This window comes from Chenopodium quinoa, unplaced genomic scaffold (assembly GCF_001683475.1).
Source record: "Chenopodium quinoa cultivar QQ74 unplaced genomic scaffold, ASM168347v1, whole genome shotgun sequence".
NCBI classification, from domain to species: Eukaryota; Viridiplantae; Streptophyta; class Magnoliopsida; order Caryophyllales; family Amaranthaceae; genus Chenopodium; species Chenopodium quinoa.
Window position 1 is genome coordinate 71,001 of NW_018744491.1, and position 19,198 is coordinate 90,198.

A 19,198-nucleotide genomic window follows, 5' to 3' on the forward strand; every position below is an offset into this window, starting at 1 on the left:
TGATTGTCACATTATTCGAATTTCTTGTACTCGTCTATGGTAAATAATCTAAGTTCTCGGGAGTACAAAAGACTAACTATAATATTTACAATATTTGAATTATTGGAGATATTGTGTACATTAAGGATTTCAATACCTCATTTGATTCGACATTTCAAACTTCAAAATAAAGTATTATTATATTGAAAATCGAAAATACTGTAATTAAACAGTATATATCTAGTATGAGCATTACATTTGCCGATATTTTTTTCAAATATGAAGCAAACTAATGTAAAACCACACTTCATGTACACTTCTTTTTCTTAATGAACCTATGATTCTATGTATTGCATCATATCAACAATCAATCACCTTTAATCAACACTTGCAACTGAATTTGTGTAATACCTAAATTTCCTTAAATAATACTCCATACCTTATACTAAAATTTATTTTCCTAAGTCAATGTGAAGAGAAAGCTTATGTTTGAGGTCATCACCAATATGTAGAGTATGTTCACCCACTGGAATCATTCTTACCCCAAACTCATCAGCTCTACTAAGATGCTTGCAAACATGTATGTTCATTTTTACGCGTTGCTTGGAACCCGCCAACACATGGATCCTCTTAAACCCGATAAGTTGCTTCTCGGGTGACTTGGTCCCTTCGGGTGGGGTAGAGAACACGAGGACCGTGTGTGATCCGTCAACCTTGCCCTTGTTCATCACATCAATGTGGAGGCCTAGAGAGGGTGCATTGTCACATTGTGCATGTAACACTTTTATAGCATTTTTGTTAATGAGGTCATATTTGAGTTGATGTATTGGTTGCCTAGGGGTACCATGACCTTGGTAGGTGCTTGGGCCAATGATTGGGTGAACCGGGTGTAACTTAGCCCAAATCCGAACGGGAACACAACCGGACCCCTATAGAAACGGTAGGTCCGGCCCGGGTATCCATTTGATGGGCTAGCCCTCATTGCTAGGTCAGTCATTGCAATCTTTGACACATAGCTTTGGGGGTACCATGTATTTGGTAACTTTCCTCCTATAAAAAAATTTGGAACATAAAAATTAGACACAATAATATATTCAACATAGTAAACAAAGAATTAGTACTACTAATTTTACTTTTTTTTTTTTACCTGGATTAGTTGTACCAAAGATGACATCAGCAATAGCGGTCCCACCAGCTTGACCCGGATAACCAACCCATATAATGGCACTAATCTTTGGGTCATTTTTAGCAAATGTGACATCAACAGGCCCACCACACATCAAGACCAAAATAGTTGGGCCTCTTGAGGCCAAGGCCACCTTTGAAATTAATTCTTGTTGGTGGCCCGGTAAAAGGACCGATGTTCGATCACGCGCTTCGGCCTCAATAGATTGGTCCAGGCCCATTACTAGCACTGTTGCATCAGCATGAGCTGCTGCTCCTATTGCTGCCCCAAATTGTTGGTTGCTAGTACAAGCAACACCAATGCATCCTGCTTGGTGGATTGTTTTAGCATACCTTGCTATGCCTTGTACAGGTGATGTGTATCCACATGCCACACCTAGGGTAACATCATAAACATTAGTAACAAACTTTTTTTATTACAAAGTATGGAGTATTTTTTTTTTTTGGGGGGGTAAAAAATATACTGAGTAGTAAAAAAACTTACCGGCGTAGTTACCAATCATGGTAACTGTGGCATCGGCATTAGGCCCAATAACGGCAATAGTACGGTGGCGAGCAGTGGACAAGGGTAGTGATCGGGCCCGGTTTTGGAGAAGGACAATCCCTTGACGGGCTGCCTGGAGGGCTAGATCTTGATGGGCTGGACTGCAGACATCTCTTGGGCCCAAGTGTGCAAAAGGTTGGGCTGATGGTTCACCATCAAACATGCCTAGTCTCATTTGGACTGTTAAGGTGTTGGTTAAGGCATTGTTCACATCAGCCTCGGTCAATAATCCTCTAGCTACAATAATTGGTATACACTAGACCCTAGTGTAGGTAGGGATACCTACACCCCCCTCTAAACGATGCGTTTATCATGTTACCCACATCCCATAACCCACTAACCTACTGTAACTACCCACCATTCTCTCTAAAACCTTCTTCTTCATTTCTCTAGACTTTCTCTCTCATCAAAACTAGAAAATATGAACCAAAATTGCTTCAAAATACTACAAAATTGCTTCAAAATACTACGAAATTGCTTCAAAATATTGCTAAATTCCTTCAAATGTCTACATTTGCGAAGAAAATTCAACAATCGCAACAACATTCACAGAAAGAGTAAGTAATTTTACTAAATTTTTTTGTATGAACCTATTTTTTCTACTACGTATTTCATTTTGAAATTACATGTTCAGAAACATAATCTAACTTGATTAGAACTATTTTATGCAAAAATCATTAAAATCTACTATGTTTTGTGTTTTTTTATTTTTTACAGAACCGAAAAATATATTTCGAATTAGAGAGATAAAGAGAATGATGATTCAGAGAAGAATCATGTTCGTTGAACATAACAAGGCATAGTCTGAAGAAACGTAAGTATTATTTCAAAAACCTATTTAAACAAGAGTAAAAAAAAACAACGAACAAAAGTCTCAAGTTGTAGATCTAGAACTTTTAAAAGATATTAAAAAGTCTTATGGTATAGATGTTAACATTTCTACGATTCCGAGTTAATATATGAACATATATAGAATTATAAATGTTCATTTGTATATTTGAATTTATTTGAGTTTATATTTGACTTTATATGCCTAAATAAATAATGTTCATTTTTATGATATGTTATGCACATTTATGAAATGCATAAATAATCATTCATTTGAGTTGAGAAACTGACTTATTTATTCTATCAAATCTTTTGATCATTTATGAAATTCATAATGTTCATTTACATATAAAGTAATGTTCATTTTAAAATATATGTTAATATTGGTTCATTTCAGTTTACATATATATTTATATGCCTAAATAACGAATGTTCATTTCTTTTATACATTATCCTCATGTATAATATTGATAATGTTCATTTGTATGCATTAAAACTAATATCTTACAACCAATCTAGCTATATTGTAGTGATGTCCAAAGTTACACATTTGATATAAATTTGCACATGGAATTGAAGAATACGTAGTTGTTTTGGAGAAGATAAAATGGCTTAACAACGCTGATTATACAAACTGCGGAGTATAAATTATGAAGCATATAGAAACATTCACTACTAAACTTAATGAGAGTTAGATTTGTGATTTGAAACCAAATAGTGTAAAAGTGATAAATGTTCAATAATGTAAGATATATTGTTCATTTATAAAGTAGTGTATATAATAATTAACATTTGTTAATTCATTTTGTTCAACAGGTGAACCAAATTAGGAAGCAAGGATGCGGAACTGATGCTATTTGAAGAAAAACACTAAATATAGGTTAAATCGAAGATAAGCAAGGAAGTTTGCAAATGAATAGTACATGTTATATGTTCATTTATGAAAGTGTATATGTTCATTAATGAATGTGTATATGATCATATCTTAAACTTCCTCCATTTCTTTTTACTTGCAACACAGCCTTGTGGCACGTGTTTTGAGGTCGGGTTTATATAATGTAAACGGATAAATTATTCATTATAATTTTTACAAATGATACTTAACCCTATTCTAATCTTCGTGTAAAAATTATATTGATAAAATAGCTCGTTTACCCTCACTAATCATCTCCTAAAATTGCGTGCCTAAAAGGTGTGTTGCAAGTAAAAGAAAACGGAGGAAGTATATAGTTTTATAGATGATTTTTTTTTGGAGGAAAATAGACTTATAGATATTATTTGTTAAAAAAATTATTGTAATTGATATTTCATTTTAATCTTTATTTGTATGAAAAAATATATATAATTTTTAGGTTTTATGGATTGGTTGTTGGTTCTTTACTTTTGTTCATTTTCAAATTGATAAATAATCATTTACATATGTTGAATTTTAAAAAAACAATATACTAAAAAAGGTACTATATAGAAACAAATTCTTATGTCTTTAACACTTGAAGAACTTTGAACAAGAGCACCTTGATCATTTATTGGAACCGTGGGAGGAATAACTTAAACATTTGTCGATTGAACATTTCTGGAATGGGGTTTAAACATTTCTAGATTGAAGTTTGAACAATCCTGAGTTGAAGTTGGAACAATGCCAAGAACTACGGGTGGAACAAAATATCTAGTTTGAGATTTTGTAGACGCATTAGTACTCTTGGATTAACTTGAGCATCATTTTTAACACCAGCACCACCTTTATTTATAGGAACATTACATTGAGCTTGAGCAGCAGAAACACCAGCAACACTTTTATTTATAGGAATATTTAAATCCTTCGACTGCAAAACAAATTAAATGATCATATTAAAATATATAAATGTTCAATTACAAACACTTAAATAAACAGATAAGAAAAACAAAACTTTAGCAAGATATGAAATATCAGCTTTTTTTCCCACTGCACAAAGTTTTAATATACAATTATAAATGAACATAACAAGTTTCAAAAAATGATCATATTAAATCCTTTAAACACTAAATCCTTCGCCTTCAAATAAAAGTTAAATGATCATATTAAAATATATAAATGTTCAATTTCAAACACTTAAATAAACAGATAAGATCAAAACCTTAGCAAGATATGAAATATCAGTTTTTTTTCTCATTGCACAAAGTTTTAATGTACAATTATAAATGAACATAACATGTTTCAAAAATGAACAATAATTAACAAATACAATGTTCAATAGCAAAATTGCACATGATCAATATGGAAAATTTTGACACATAATATTATCAAGAAAAAATGGTAAAAACAAATAATCATATATGACATAAAAAAATTAAGAAGTACAAATGATAACACATAATTGATTAATTTTAAATATAAAAATGATCCAAAAAAAAAAAAATAAAAGCATAAAAACAAAATCACGCAATTTTCAAACATAGAGCAATGAAATAAATTGAAGCAGCGAAATATTCATAACAAAGTATGAACAATCCAAAAACGTTCATCATAATCATAATCAAATTTTGAAAATTGAAGCAACGAAAAGAATAATAATACATAAATTAAGTTGAAATAAACAGAGCATTATAACACAACAATGTATTGATGATAAAAATTACAAAATTATGATTGTAATTACTCACATTGTTGATGAACAAACGAATCAATCAATCGAACTCTAGAAGACGGAAACACACTTTCGTAATCACGATCGAAATTAGCAGAGGAAGAATCAGCCATTGATGATCAACAACAATTATCAAAATCGTAGGAAAAATAAACGGCAAAATTAGTATAAAATCAAATGAAGAAGATGAATTAACTAGAGAGAATGTAAGTAGAAAAATGGAAATTGATCAATTGAGGAGAGAGAAAATATTGGGTTTAAAATCATTTATATACATAGCTTGAATAATAAGAAACAAGGAATTAAAAAAAATAAATAAAAAAAAGGAAAGAATTGAAGCATGAATTAGCTCGTGAGTACTCCCCGCAAGCTACAAAACGGCGTAGCATCAGGGGGTGTAGGTAGACCATCCTACACTAGGATGTAGGGTATAATTTTCATAGCTACAGCGGCTTCCGTGTGGACTGCTAAAAAGGGCCCACAGTCCAAGTCCAAACCTATAAACACCATCGATTTTTAGTACTTGTAAAAAATTAAGTGTTTCAAATGTACGCAACTTTTTATCTACGGTTATTAGTCTTATTACTACTAACCTGCTTTGATAGAATCGGCTGCTGATTCCTCGGGAGTCTTGGTGTAATGTTGATCATCATACATTACACCAACAGAATCACAATCAGATACGATATACCTAACAAAAAAACACAATTAATAATTAGAACTCAAGCCATGATTATAAACGAAAAATAAGATCAAAAGAAATGAAAATTTTAACAAAATTCATTAAGCTTACCCATTGAGGCGCCATTGGCCACGAATAGTGTTACGAAGAAGATCAGGGTCAGCACAAGTAGGCTTGCCATTAACTTGGTTGTATGAGCACATCACACTAGCAACTCTTCCCTCTTGTACACAAGCCTTGAAGGGCACATTATATGTGTCTTCCAAATCTTGCTTGCTCACCTACGCACCAATTCAATTAATTGTTTCGTTACAACAAAACTATAGAATTTAGCATGGATAATTAAATTTTCATTAAATTAGTTCAATAATTAAAGTTTAAATTTATTTAAGGATTAGGTTGACGTTCTTCTAAATAATTGTCCAAATAGTCACTAAGTTCTAACTTATCAAAATTAATTATAATAATATTTTGAAAAATTTAATTGGATATTCTTTTAAAATATTTTGACATCCATAATTATCACTAGTCACGTTATTATATTAAGGTGACCATTGAACAAGTATCATCAAATTAAAAAGGAAAAATAAGGACCATTGAACAAATTTTTTTTGTTTGCACACGATATAATAACTCTAGATTTTTAGGTTGGAAAATAGTGGATGAAATAAATCCTTCAATATCATAGTATAGGCAAGAACAATCAATGAAGTTATGGATTTAGATAAACTTCGTTACAATAAATTCCTCTTAAATTGGTTGTTTAGGTTCTATCATTAATCAATAAAAAGTTTGTCAAAGTTTTAATGAACAAATGTTGCGTGCAAGAAATTGTACCTAGTTTAGCCTCAATATCAAATCAATCATACATCCAACTATCTAAAGCATACATTATATTGTTTTCATTTGATTTATAAGTTATAACACTACAACAATTTATAATCAACTTTTTTTTTTCTTTTATTATAAAGTTTTTATATGTCAACTTCAATATCAATAACGAATTGAACTTACGTAAGAAAATTCTTATCCAATTTATTATGGCAAAGTCTTAGAAAATTTCAACTACTTGTAACATGTGTGCCATAGTGATTAGTGAATGGAACTCACTATACATTGTTGTGTCTTGACTATTAATCCAAATACTGTTGCATTAGATATTGTGATTGTACATATATATATCCAAAATCCTAAAGAAACCAATTTTTAAAACAATTGTCAAGCACTTTTTTTTTACACTCCATGTATTGAAGGATTGTGTCTAGTAGCTCTAAATAGCACAATTTGTAAACGGTAAAGAAAAGTACATTTTGTTAACACGTTTTATAAACACGCTCTATACGTATAGGTTGCACACTTTTAATGTGTGCATATATGACACACTATATCAAAAGTAAAAATCAAATGTTATCATGTTTAATATTATTTGTTATTACTTCTTTTTCATATGATATGATAAAAGGCAAAGTCAAATAAAAAAAAATTAAGATTCCAAAGTGTAATTATTGAAATATAACCACTCAATGACTTTTACCAACAAAACAAACTAAAAACTACATCGATCACCCCTTTTTAGTTAAAGAAAACTTCAATCTCTTTTTAGTATAGTGACAATATAATTAATTAAAGGGACCACAAAAACGAAAAGAAGATGACAACAAAACGTTTTAATATAATAAACTATCTTATCGTTCAACTTTAATTATCTTATTATTAATTCCGATCCTAACAAGAATGGTTATTATAACTAACATATCGAAGTCTAAAGGTGAGGTGAGTGTAAGAAAAAGGCGGCTTACCCGAGCATTAAAATGGAAACGATCAACACCATTCCAATTGTCAAGATCATAAGCAGTGTAATGCTTGCAACAAGCAGCAACCTTCAAACGATTCTTGTTGTAATTACCTTGAAGACCTCGAACGTAACTAGAAGCATAATGAGAAGCTAAAGTGGGGTCTTCTCCAGGAGTTTCTTGACCTCTACCCCATCTTGGGTCACGAAATATGTTCACATTTGGACTCCAATATGTTAATCCTGCTGTTCCTCCATTATACATTGCTCTTGCTTCATCTGACACTACCTGTTTTTTTTATTTCATCAACAATTTCATTTTCATTAGCAATTTTCAAAATATATATTATGTTAACCAAAAAATTTTCACCTTAATTTTGGACTTTTTTTTTGGTTGCTACCTTGTTCATCATGTACATATTACATACAAAGTATACACCAAGTATGTTGTTAAAATGTTTAAGAACACATATACATATATACTCCGTTTTTACTTTTAAAAAGTCAATAATATATTTGTAGTGACAACTTTGAAAAAACGAAGTTTTAACATCATTTAAACGTGCATATACAGACGTGGTCACGTGGAAGGCTGACATTATGGAATGAAGGGAATAATCGAATATTTGCTGTAACTTTCAATTTTTTTGTCTTTTTCTCTTATGCGAAGTATTATATAAACAACTGTACATTAATTGTACATTAATTACACTGATCGAACGAGAAATAATCATGTGTCGGTGCATCTAACTAAAAAGTAATTATAGATTATATTTTCTGCTTATTGGTGATTAACAACAAGATAAAGAAACAAAAGGGATTAGTAAAAGAAAAAAATACTTGTATATGAAAGAGAAGTAAAAGGCATGAAAGAGGAAAATTCTACCTAACTAACTATACATACAAGTACTAAAAAAAAACACCATGACTAGAGTTGTTGAAAAAGCGTGAAATATAAAACACAAAATTACTTAATCAGAAAGAATATTATGGAGCAACCTAATTTTAAAAGAATTGATTGGTAAAAGCAACCCCAAAATAACTTTTAAAAATCGATAAAAAGTATAAGTTAAGCATGCAAATTGTATACTCATTAAATTCATAATGAGTACTCAGTAACACATGCTACCCACTGTTGCCAATTTGAGGCCAAAAAATAGGTGCAAATAAACAAATTACTTATTCTAACTGTCAAAACTTGCATTATACTATCGACAAAAACTAATAGTAATAATTAAAAACTTTTCCTTACACTTAAAGTGCACTATTGTAGCGGCGGATTCAGAAATATATGTAACGGAGTTAGAATAATGGTTAAACTTTTTCAAATATTCCAATGTCATAAAAAAAATTTATAAATTTAAGTGGGGTCAATCTGACTTTAGCTCACAATTAACAATTTAGCCAATATACTTAAAGTATAAAGTATTGTGAAAAGACGAAAATACCCTTATGAAAAATTAATTGTGTGATCACGACTAGAGCTAAATTATTAGCAAGGCCAATAATGAACAAATTTCATGAGTCACGAGCTCTATTTTTTTTCCCTCTGTTTTGACCACTAATATAACTCTTTGCTAACTTAGCATGTTTGTCGTTAATTATTTACCACAACTACTCACTTTTTAATGTGGATTACGTGACTGCATGTTTCTGTTGCAATTTATTTTACTAATTTTCTTTTATAATACAAGTACTAATTATACGTAATTAAATGTCAATATTTTATGAAGTGGAGTACTCCGTATTATTGAAAAATTACATGGTACTTCTGTAACTACTTCGGCATATATAGTAAAATTCTATACGAACTTACGAATTGAAGTACTTCTTATAGTTACATTGATCGTAAATTTTTCCTAATTATTTTGTATTTAAGTTTAGAGATACCTTCATTTTATTGTGAAGTTGGATGTACTGTCTAATCTACTAACATCCCTAAAGTAGATGTAATTAATAATTGGTTAATTATGTATTAATTATAAAATTATGTTACTTTTGTCTTTAAATCTATATCAACATGTACTCCAAAATTATGAAATTGCTAATGTACCATTACAAAGACCAATAAATTATAAACAGACTTACTTTTTTTTTTTTTTTTTTTTTTTTTAATTTTCAATAAATTATAAACACATTTGTGGACCCCTTGTAACAATGAAGGAGTATTTTTCAATTATAGGACTTTATGTAGTTAAACAAATTATACTCTTTAAAGAAAAAAAAAAAAAAAAAGAAAAACGTCGTATGTATGTATCTCACCTGTCCTATAGCTTCCCAAAGAGAGGCATTGAAGGAAGCAGCAGTGGTGATGACTTGAGGGAAGCTGGTGGCAGCCGGGAAGGCGCCGCGGAACTTTGTCCCGGGTCCTACGTTGGACACCCCATGTAATGCCTCAGACCACCACTCATATCCACCTATTCCTAGGCGCGGCACAGGTGCCGCATTGTTCACTAGTAGTTTCACCTTCTCCTGCAGGTTCAACCTCCCGATAAGGTCTTGGACCCTGGCACGTATCGGGAGGTTGACCCTGCAAAAGCGCAGGGTCCGAGTCAGCCCGTTCTTTGGATCACATGCCAACGGGGCTGCTCGGACCTCTGCGCTACAAATTAAAAACAAGTAACAAAAGATAGTGAAAACTATTACGAGACAACATAGTAATTCCTTATTATTATTGGTTTGTGGATAAGAAAAAATAATTATTATGTGTTTGTGAGAAATCGTAGCGAAAATGAGAGGGTATTTATAGAGAAGCGAAGGTAGCGTAAAGATATTGAGGAAATGATGTTTAAGTAGCTGGTTCATGGGTTGGATTTCCACGTCTTTGTGATAGTATTACAAAAATATCAATCAAAGGTTAAGTAAATTTTGCAAGTTGTAAAATTTCAGAGAAAAATAAAAAAAAATTTAAAAAAAAAAAAGAGAGAGAGAAAATTAGTGATTTTTTTAGTGAGTGAGACAGTATGACACGCACTTAGCACTTGTGATTTTTATTTTTTATTTTTATTTTTATTTATTTTTTGGTATGTAGCAGGAAATTGCACTTTTGCAGTCCAATGGAATAGTGATGAGGATATTATTTCTAATTCTGAAAAAAATTACAAGAAGTAATGATACAATTGTCAATACTGGTCCCAAAATTTGGAGAATTATTAGCCTTTAGATGTTATTTTTGGCTAATAGATTATATTATATCATTTATGGTTATTTCTTTTATTCAAGATTCATCATCAATTGACTATAAAAGGGAACTTGTTGGATGAATTTGCTCATATGATTGAGCATTTTATACTGATATGGTAACCTAAATAGCGTATTGTATCGTAAGCAATCGATCATATTCTAGTCTAGTACTACGTTACAAAGTTCATAAAATTTCGTCAAAGGACGCATTTAAATTTTTAACGTGCATGCTCTATGTTTAAATATTTACCATAGGATATGATGACGTGATAAAGTAAAATATATTTTCCTTACTCAGAAAAAAATAAAATAAAAAGGTGAGTATCGAATATCAATTGGGTAAAACCCTATTTATATTTGAACTCAAACAGCTCATTAATTTACTCGTAATGATATTTTATTTTTATTTTTATCAAACGTTGTATTATAATTTGACGTAATGATAAAAATAATAATGTACCCCTAGTTTTTTGAGTAAATTTGAAAATAACCCAAACCGTAAACTAGGGGTACATTATTATTTTTATCAAACGTTGTGATGTTCACGGACGAGAAATTGAAAGCATCTTAATTACAATTGGTAAATGACGGCTACTATTGACTTAACAGTCTTATGTAGTCCTATAAACTAATATTCTTGCATATAATTTGACAATTAATTAGACCATCACTCTCTGTTTAATTTAATTACATATACTTTGTATGATGACTAGATTATTGTTATTACGATAAGATAAAGTATAATTTTATTCCTTGCCTAACTGTGTTAATCCGTTTTAATTTGCTGCCTAATATTAGTTCTTTGAATCGGAATATATGTTAATGTCACCAATGTTATCAATCCACTCTAATTTCTTGTCAAAGCTGACAATTTAGACAAAATAGAATTAAAAATAAAAACAGATAAAAATAAATACTTTTCTTAGTTTCCATTATAATTATAGGTCTATATTAGAATTGTATACACGGAGTAGTTAAACTTGTAAATCATGTAGCTCAAGTTTTGTCCTTCATTTACCGTATTATGTAATATAATTTCTTATTTTTATATAAAGCATACTCCGTATCATACCAGATTAGATTTTCTTATTACAACGAACAAGCTAATTCGTACAAGTATTCAATTTCTGTAATTCTTCGCAAATCAGCAATAATAAAAAGTCACACAATACTTTTTTGTTGTATATGGAGTAGTAAATAAATACTTCGTATTACGAGTACTAATTTAAGTTTGGTAAAAAATTCAAATGAAAATGTAACCATATTTTAGATGAAGAGTACCTAGGCTAGGCTCATACAATATCTTTTCAGTTTTCACGAGTTATATATGCGTCACATTTTATAAGACAAATGCGACGAACAATTAGTGGAGAAGTTCACGAGTGAAATCATAGGCAAAGAATATTATTGGTGAATTAAATTAAGCTCTAAAAGTGATGAAACAGCCAAAAAGTTGAGGCACAATTCACCATTGTTGATTTCGCAAAAATTCAAGATAATAATTTAACAGAGTTGGTAATTTTTTTGTAAGCACGTGAAATTTGGTCGCTCTAAAACAAATTTCTATCACGGTTTTTACTTTTTATTTTTCTTACTGACTTTCTAATTAAGTTTCTACTTTTTAGCCATTCAACTCCTTTTAACTCTCATGGTAATTTATAAGTCTGAGAAATGTGAGAATGACATCACATAAACAAATTAATCAAAATGTACATTTTCTAAGCCTTATAAAAAAATTGTGTAAAAAATTCATCCAAATTTACCTTAAATAACAATAGGATTAGAGAAGTACTCCTTTTGTCCTTAAATACGAGTATTATTATATGTGTATATTTAAACAGTCGTACGTAACTCAATTTTAACAAACATTTATTTTCGTACTTTAATTTGTATTTATCTTTTAGTAGGTAGAAAGAGCGGTCTTACTTTAGCTGCTTCAAACTTTAAAAATTAGGGGTGGGGTAGGGAATTACCAGACTAGGGATCGGATCCTGCACCCTCAAAGTACTCCGAGTGGGAATGCATATAACAAATACTCATGTAACATATTTTCTTATAAATTAAGCTAAGCTTGGCAAACTTTAATTGAAATTAGGAATATGCAATCAACCACTACTACCAATTGATCGAACTAAGCATGCATGCCATTAATACCAAGTGGGACAATTATTAGCGTCAAGTGGTTGAAAGATGGGATATATAAGCCGATAATTTGCTCTATATACATTCTACTTTCTATTCTATATTTTATAAATTAAATCAAAAGGGTTTTTTTTAAGCTATGCCCCTAAGGTAGTCGAGTTTCTAAAGTGTACCCATGCTTTTTCAAATTTCTAAGTTGTGCCCCTCAACTCACTACCATTAATGAATGGTACCCTCCTGACTTCCATGTCACCTAAACTTAACTATAAATTTAATAAAAAGATGATAAAAGGTAAGGAAATGATACGAGAAAGAAATCTTAACCACAACAACCCTAATAACGAAAACTAAAGCCACGAAATCACACTCTCAATTAACTTTTAAATAACTAATAAGGGTACATTTTAGTATTGATAAGAAGCTGAAGGGCACGGCTTAGAAACTTGAAAAAACATGGGTACACCTTAGAAACTCAACTATCTTAGGAATATAGCTTAGAAAAACCCTAAATTAAGAAGTCCTTAAAATTGTACACTACAAGAAAATAACCTTTTCGTAGCGATTATTTTAACCTTTAGTATCGATTGTAATTGCAACAAAAAGATTTCCCAACGAATGGTCATTCGATACAATATCCCCTGTTTACCTTAGCCTTTAGTAGTGGTTTTCAATATCGCTGGGGTTGGCCTCAATAATCGATACGAAAAACTACATCCAATCGTGGTGATTATTGTAGCGATTACAATCGCTATAAATGTTCTAACTCATTTTCTTCAAAAAAAAAATAAAAAACATGCGTATGATCTTTACAAGATTCGAACATGCAACCTCAAACTCTTATATTAAATGTTTCACCAATAAGATATGACATATTTTATGTATTCTTTTTTCAAACAATGTTTATATATCTAGTGTTGAAAAGGCTTTTCGTATCGATTTTTAGGATTTAGTGGCAATTGTAAATGATACGATTTCTCAAAATTATATAAATGTGTAAAAATAGTGTGGATATGTATTATTATGCTTTTTCGTATCGATTTTAGATGGGAAAAACCATGGCGATTGTAAAAAATGATACGACATCCTTAATTATTTCACAAAACATACTTGCATATTGTAGCGAATGAACAATCGCTACGAAATAATCGCTACGAAAAGTGATTTTTCTTGTAGTGGTATGGATATAAATTAAAAATCAAATTATGGTCTTTTATTTTCTTTATTTATTTTCATCACATACCTTTTAAAGGTCTAACTTAATGTCTACTCTAGTCTTAGGTACGAATTGAATTAATATTCGAAGGGGACAAAAACTCTAAAATTTCTTGGTAAACTCATTCTGTTTTCCTCTAGTTGGTTGCGCATCAAAATCAACTGGTAAATCATTGGAATCATTAAACTTTTAATTATTTCATCATCATTTACTTGTTATGGAGGCTATACTTATACATAAGCATTTACAAATCATTTTTTTTTTTTCTTTTATCAATGGTTGGTTATAGGCCGGCAATTGCCTAGAGATATTACCATGAACACACAAAGCTATTTGAAAATATTAAACTAGTGATATTATTGACATATATTGACTTTTACACTATTTACATGCTCAAATTTATCCATTTAATATAATTTACATTTTAAAATAATAGATTAAACTATCCACGAAAGTATTATAAAAAGAATTCCATTTGGAATTTGGAATAATAGCATATAAAATTTGCGAATCTTAGCTTAATAAAAGTTGTTTATCCAAATTAAAGCTAAATAGTATAATGTTTGAGATCTTTTGTTATAATAATTGTTGCTTTAAAAAGTGGTCAAGTAAAGTTTGCTCATTTGGACTAATGACAACAGGTAATGAAAGAAGAGAGAATTGTGGTTATAATTTAAGGCATTATGGACCTATTGGAATTCGATATCTATTTGACAAATGTTCTCTTTTCATCCAAATGAGTAAACGACGTGAGCCGCCGTCTTTTTTTTGTTTAAAAATTAAATTAAAATAACCTTGTTATCACTTTCATATTGAATGTAAAAGTATAATTGAAAAAATTACTACGGGCATGTTCTCTTACGTTTGAAATTCAGTTCAGTCCAGCTCAGCTCAGCTCAGTTCAGTTCAGATCAGCTCCTAATTTCCTTCTCTTAAAAATATTCATTTCAGTTTAGTTCAGTTCAACTCAGTTAAGTTTAGTTCAGTTCAAGTCAGTTCATCTCAATTCAGTTCAATTCAATTCAGTTCAACTGAGTTCTGTCAATAAGAATATGCCCTACATAGGATGCTGTACATGCATTTTCAAGATTTGTGCTTCGATAATCAATTAGGAGGGGAGGGATGGTTAATCCCTTCATATCCCCTTCTCCCAAGTAGGAGGGAGGGGTGAGGGGGAGTTCAACCATCACCCTCCTTTTTGTGATGGGAAGAGCCATATAGTATATCTTACCGTTTAAAAAATAAATAAATAAAAAATTAACCTCAATTTAACTTTATTTGTTCGCTAACCTTTGTCTCAGCTATCTAGACATGCATAATACTTTGTATCATATATGCTCAATATTTTCCAATAAAGTAGAAAAAAATGTTTAATACCGAGTACTTTTTTTTGTTCTTTTTTTTTTTTTTTTTGGGACTACTCCATATACTTTTAATGAATTAGTGTGTTCTACTATTCTATTTAACACTACTTGATCCATTTAATTTGATTCCCATAGTAATTTTGGTAGGGACTTGCTAAAGTATTTCTTACACGTAAAGTTGCACGTCCTTTTAGCTAACAGACGGCTTTCCTATCCAAAATACATGCAATCATCTAATCATGTAGTTAATCTTTACATGAGCCATTACATAATTATATATGTTTGATCTAATCTAGTTGGCCATGAAATTGATGGCTGGCTAGGGTTAAAAGTTTTTCATAGATTACTAGCTTTTTCTCCGTATGATGCACAAATTATTATGGAGCAATATATTAATTTTTAAATTCATATGCGTGATTGTTTCACGTCTTACTTATGAGAAAAATGAAGAGTTTATTTGGGAGATCGAGATGAAAAAAGTACGTAAACTATGATAGTCATAGAAACACTATATTAGCGTGTAGCATGAAAGAAACAACATACTTCATGAAAAATAATATTATTTAAGTGTATGGAATAACGTGGCGTCTGGTGTATGTGTTTTAAGAATTACTTGTTAGTATAGATATATAGATTCTCTAATTTTACGACGTTATCATATAATACGAAGATGAAGGAGACAGGGGGTGAGCCTTCAACTACCAGACTAACAGCAACCTGGACCATGTTGTCTGTAATGGAAGCTGATCCAAAAACTAGGATTTTGTATCAATCCAACCATCATGGCATCATCCACATAAATGTTTATTTTTAACACGAAAGAAAGAATAAAAAATAATTAAAAAAAATGAAAATGGACTTAACTACCAATTGTGGGCCTAACCTTAGCCCATAGTCCAAACACATAAGATTTTAAAGGGGGTTTGGGACCCTCCAAATACAAGATTATGAGAAATTTTTTGGGATTAGATAAGATTAAAAGAAAGAATTTAAAAAAAAAAAAAAAAAAGGAATATAAATAAGGCCCATCTATTCATCTCCACAAAAGCCACATCCATGCATAACGGTCGATCTAAATTCAAGATGCTAATGAGTAATTTCAACCACCTTTGATAATTTTCTTGTCAATTTTATAAGTTGATGCTTCATAAGTTTTGGATGGTGAGTTGTTTGACAAAGCAAGGTTGTTGATCATTATGTGTCCTGTTACTTTAGGATGTACTTAAATTTAACTGTATGTAATCTTGTAAAACTTAACAAAAAGTTAATTGCATGTATTAGTGTTAATGTGTTATTGATAATTGTTACACCCAAGTATAGATATGAATTTTATGATGTCTATTTCATAATTTACGCACCCTTGTTGAAAAAATTATAGATATAAGATGATTCTAGATTTTCCCTTCTCTTCCGTGTTCAGATTCAATTATATCATATGATTGTTTTGCTGTTTCTTTCCCTTTTCATATTTTACGTATACTCGATGTCTAAAATTATTCAAGTACTTAAATTTAAAATAAAATCTACTATGTTTTTTTTCATTCGTTGTAATTTACAAGGCCTATTATTGACTATCACACAATATACAACCCGCAATAATCTTCCAGCCCGCAATAGTTTTTATTTTATTTTTTATTTGTATATTTTTTGAGTCGACCTCAAATCATTTTGGTACTAAGACTTTGTTTTTGTTGTTGTTTTGTGAGGCTAAAGTGTTATATCACATCAAACTGAAACTTCATATAAGTCACCCAACCAGGATTAATGACCAAACCCCTTAAAAACGAGGAGAACATGTAAGAGAATTTCCACCCCTAAAGTATCCTTAGTGTAATTTGATCGCATAACCTCAAGATGATGAGATATAGAGTACATATAACCCTTTCTGCCGGACCAAGTACGGCAATATTGTGAGGTCTTTGAAGAGATTCGTTACTTTATTTGTGTACATAACTTATTTTTGTATTTCACATCAATGAATAGGATTGTGGATAGAGAAGATAGTTATGCCAACTAAGCTAAAGTATAATATAATAAACCCAAATTCTTATCATCAATTCCATTCCAATTTGCATGGGAACCTTAGACTTGGTATAGTGATGGATATATCGCTCAAACACCGCAACCTCACAATAATACATAGCTACATTTAATATAAGATCATATCCATCGCTTTTATACAGATTGAAGAGTAGTGTCGTCTACACATATATTATATGTTAAAAGATAAAATAATAATAAGAGATATAGATAGCTTGAGATCTCATCTATCATTAACCTAACACATGCAATGCCGTCTTGCATCTTCAATTCTTGGGATTATTTTAACAATTTAATTTGTGTCTCGTATTTAGGTTTAAGTCGAGATGTGGATGTCAATTGGTTAAGCTGGTATGTACGACTGTAGGTGTTAAGTCATTTTTCGAAGGGATTCCTAATACAAGTATTGACCTCGTATTGAATTATAATGATCACTATGTATATGATCCCCTATATATATACGATTTTATATTTGAAAAAAATTTAGATTTGAATTGTTTAATTTGTGATTATAGATACAAACACTCATCTCCTTCAATTCTCGAGGTTATATAAAACAAATATATTATATTGAGATATACTGATATAGATGTCAATTAGCTGAACTTATACTTCGTATGTAGATGTTAAAGTTATCTTTGAAAGATGATTTCTAATATGAGTCAATGTATTGTTGACGTTATATTGAGTTATATCCCTATCCTTATGGTTCCCCCATATATAGGATTATATATTGAAAAATACAAAGATTCGAAATGGATCAATTTGTGATTATATAGATAAAAACAAACATCTCTATCACTATTTATGACACTTTTGTAGAAAATTTTCATGCCATGTCATATTTAAAATTTTAATTTATTTGATTGAGAGAGGGTTGAGGGTTATACTTTAATGCGTCTTTTACGGTATATAGATGACAGATCATTTAACCCCGTAACATGTTAAAAGAAATTAATCCCACTAAAGAACATTTTGGGGTGGGAATTTTGCTATCAATGAACCATTTTAGTATTTAAAAATGAACATGTTTATCGTATAGAGCCTAGACCAGCTAATTCTATATGGTCGAGTCAACTTCAAGCTAAGAGGAAAATTGGGCTTTGGTTCATCTTTGCAAAGCTTATCGGACCAGGCCTAAAGTGATAAGGTCTAATTAATAAGAGAACATGTTAATCTTGGACTCTTGGGTGATCCAGTGATCCTTCTTTTTAAGTTTTGCATGTCACTTTGATTAGCACCTATTCTATCCTTTTTTTTTCCTTGATTAAATAGTTACTACTTGAACTTTATGACTCGAATATACTAATTACTTGTGTTTTGCATAGAATAGTCTAAATTTGACTTTGATGTCTATCTTCGACTTTCTTTATCTTGGTTTTCTAGTCTTGTGTGGAGCTTCTAAGTTATAATTTACTAATTTTGGAGAATTCTAGGCTACGACGTTGATGGTTCAAATCATCATTTATAGATTAATAAATTCTATTACTCATAATTGTATGAGCTAATTTGGAGTAAAGGGTCCTTATTATATGAGGAAGGGGTGTCATTATAAATTAAATCTAAATACGTAGTATATGCAGTATTAATACTTTTGAGTAAGCAATCAAGTGCTCTAATCC

General features: G+C 30.6%; 1 long non-coding RNA gene and 1 pseudogene across 1 annotated transcript; one reads left to right on the forward strand and one right to left on the reverse strand.

Moving 5' to 3' along the window:
• Nucleotides 1-152: 152 nt before the first annotated feature.
• Nucleotides 153-10,454, reverse strand: LOC110697661 (annotated as a pseudogene).
• Nucleotides 2,232-3,651, forward strand: LOC110697662. Its single transcript, XR_002506530.1, has 3 exons — nucleotides 2,232-2,265; nucleotides 2,426-2,522; nucleotides 3,353-3,651. It is a non-coding gene; the product is annotated as an uncharacterized LOC110697662 (long non-coding RNA).
• Nucleotides 10,455-19,198: the final 8,744 nt, after the last annotated feature.